At 41.5% G+C, this 3251-nt stretch overlaps 1 pseudogene; it reads left to right on the top strand.

Annotated features, from left to right (window-relative positions):
• The first annotated feature begins 775 nt into the window (after positions 1-775).
• LOC110287519 lies at positions 776-1485 on the top strand (annotated as a pseudogene).
• Positions 1486-3251: the final 1766 nt, after the last annotated feature.

Genomic DNA, 3251 nt, shown 5'->3' on the forward strand with positions numbered 1-3251 from the left:
CGTTTGGAAGCTGATTATGGGATGGATCCCCGGACATGGCAGTCTCTAGATGGTCCATCCTTTAGTCACAGCTCAATTGGTATCTTTGAGTGGTTTTTTAACAACTACTTATTTAGACCTTTGTGTGTATATTTTCCCTATATATTACATTATTTAAAATTTTCAATGACAGAGTGATATGTTTATTTAACAAATTAGGTTATGCTTAAGCAATAAATGATCTCCAAATATCTGTAACTACAAATAACAGTTCTTATTTCTTGTTCATATCCTTATCTATTAGGCATGTCTCTGTAAGGGTAAACAGATTATCTTTTGTTGCTTAGTTTCATAGTGGCATCTAGATGTTTGTTTCTACAATTTAAAGGGAAAGAAAAATAAACTAAATATCCTTGTTCTGCTCCAAAAGGTTCTATACATAAGAGATATATTTCGCCGGGTGGTGGTAGTGCATGCCTTTAATCCCAGCACTTGGGAGGCAGAGGCAGGTGGCTTTCTGAGTTCGAGGCCAGCCTGGTCTACAGAGTGAGTTCCAGGACAGCCAGGGCTACACAGAGAAACCCTGTCTCGAAAAACCAAAGAGAGGCTTCTTTTGCCATGACATTTTACTAGGCACACTATAACTGAAAGTATTTTCAGTTTATGTCTCTTAAAAGAGGTTAATATCTCTCCCACCCCTTCCTCCTCCCTGCTATGAGAACTAGATCCATTGTTGCCCACTGGCCAAGATCTGCAAGCTGCATGCCCACAAGTTTTGCAATCAGAGATAGCAACAATGGTACCAAAATGGAGAGCATCTTGGTATTCTCATTCAATATATACAAGATACTGGCTACATTATAATCATGTAAGACTTTGGATGTGAAGCCACCAGAAAGTTGCTTTAACTCCCCCATGGTTCCTCCTTCACAGAATTCTTCCCTCCTAGAATTCTTTCCTGTAATTCTCTTGCTTATGAAGCTGGCCATTCTTGGAACACTCAAGGCCAGCACATGACATGGCAGGAGTCTCCCTACATTGTTTCCCATCCCCAAAACCCTGGGCAACCTCTGTATAACAGCAATAGAACCCAGGCATCCATAAGAGAAAATAAAGCACTGTGTGAAGAGGGAGAGTTGGAGTTGGATTTAGATGATGGAGTGGAGTGTGACCTGAACAATATGGAAATCACTGAGGGAGCCCACCAGTACTTTGCAGAGATCAAGAGGCACAGAGAACATAGAAGGCTACAGCAACAGCTGGACATGGAACACCTGAATGATGATGTGAGATGTGAATGAGGACCATAGCCTGTACTTAAACAACCACAGGTCAGTGGAGCCTCCATCTGAGACGTTCTGGGAGCACCGCCAAGCAGTGATGAAGCGCATGTATGGGAACAGTGCTCCCCAGATCCTGGCTATGGAGGCTGCTGTGCAGCTGAGAATTGACAAGCACTGTGACAGAAAGCAGAAGTACTGGCCTGTCACTCCCTTGAAGTTCTGAGTCCTGGGCACCAGGATCCTATACAATGCATCACAGTTCCTAGCCTCTTCCTCTTTATCTCTTCTGGACATTTTTCAAAGAAAGAGGGCTATATTCTGACATGGTTGCTATAGTGTGTCAGCCACTTATAATTCTGTCAATAATACTTTTTGCCAACAAAAGGAATGTTCACTTGACATAAAGTGATAATTATACATATTGGACTGGCTCTCGGTTTTCTCTGTAACAGTGCAGTTCATTGAAATTACTGCTTAGAAATACTGCCTATTGTTTTGCATTATTTCTTTAAGCCATCCTGAATATCATAAAAGCCTTAAGATACTTGTCGTTTGTTCCTATTGTGTGTGTGTGTGTGGTTTTTCGAGACAGGGATCCTCTGTATAGCCCTGGCTGTCCTGGAACTCACTTTGTAGACCAGGCTGGCCTTGAACTCAGAAATCCGCCTGCCTCTGCCTCCCAAGTGCTGGGATTAAAGGCGTGGGCCACCACACCCAGCTTTATTCCTACTTTTTTAAGACTAGTTTTATTTTTTTATTAGATATTTTCTTCATTTACATTTCAAAGGCTATCCCCTTTCCTAGTTTCCTCTCTGAAAGTCCCCTATACTCTCCCCACCCCACCCCCACCATTGGCCCTGCTCCCTAACCCACCCACTCCTGCTTCCTGGCTCTGGCATTCCTTCTCTTGTACTGGGGCATAGAATTTTCGCAAAACCAAGGGCTTCTTCTCCCATTGATGGCCAACTAGGCCATCCTCTGCTACATATGCAGCTAAAGACACAAGCTCTGGGAGTACTGGTTAGTTAATATTGTTGTTCCTCCTATAAGGTTGCAGACCCCTTCAGATCCTTGGGTACTTTCTCTAGCTCCTTCACTGGGGACCCTGTGTTCCATCCAGTAAATGGCTGTGAGCTTCCACTTCTGTATTTGTCAGGCACTGACATAGCCTCACAAGAGAGAGCTATATCAGGGTCCTGTCAGCAAAATATTGTTGGCATATACAATAGTGTCCTGGTTTGGTGGTTGTTTATGGGATGGATTCCCAGGTGGGGCAGTAAAACCAGTTTTCATACAGCCCATACTAGCTACAAACTCTTAAATCTTACTGCTTCCACCTCCCAAATGCTAGCTTACAGGTTTGCAACACACACACACACACACACACACACACACACACACACTGGGCTACTGTCCACGTATTTTCTGTGACTGTAGCTTTTGGGATCCCTGTGAAAATTATGACAAGTGGCACTTGTTACTCAGCTAGGTATCAGCCCACATGTTCTATAAAAGACCAGAGAGTAAATATTCTGGGTTTGGCAAGCCATGTTGTCTGTGTCATAACTGCCTAGCCCTGTCTTCATAGCATCAAAACATCCATAGTTACTGAATAAACAAATGAATGTATTGTGTTTCAATAAAACTTTATTTGTAACAAAAATAAGTTAATATCTAAATTGGTCAAGAAACTCACAAATTCAGTAGCAAAATAATAAAATCACAATTTAAAATAGACAAATGAGCTGAATGCATATCTTCAAAATGCATAGAATAGCCAAAAAATATATTTGAAAGTTACTAAACATCTTAATCAAGGAGATGCAAATTAAATCTTCAGCATGATACAGTCTCATGCCTGCTAGGAAAAAAATTTATAAAAAGAAACTAAAGCAATAACCAAACTTTAGAAGAATGAGATAAGCTTGCAAAAATGGGAATGAGTGTAATTGTTATACACTGTTGGTGGCTTCATACGTTGGCATATAG

The sequence above is a fragment of the Mus caroli genome, chromosome X (genome assembly GCF_900094665.2).
Source record: "Mus caroli chromosome X, CAROLI_EIJ_v1.1, whole genome shotgun sequence".
NCBI lineage: Eukaryota > Metazoa > Chordata > Mammalia > Rodentia > Muridae > Mus > Mus caroli.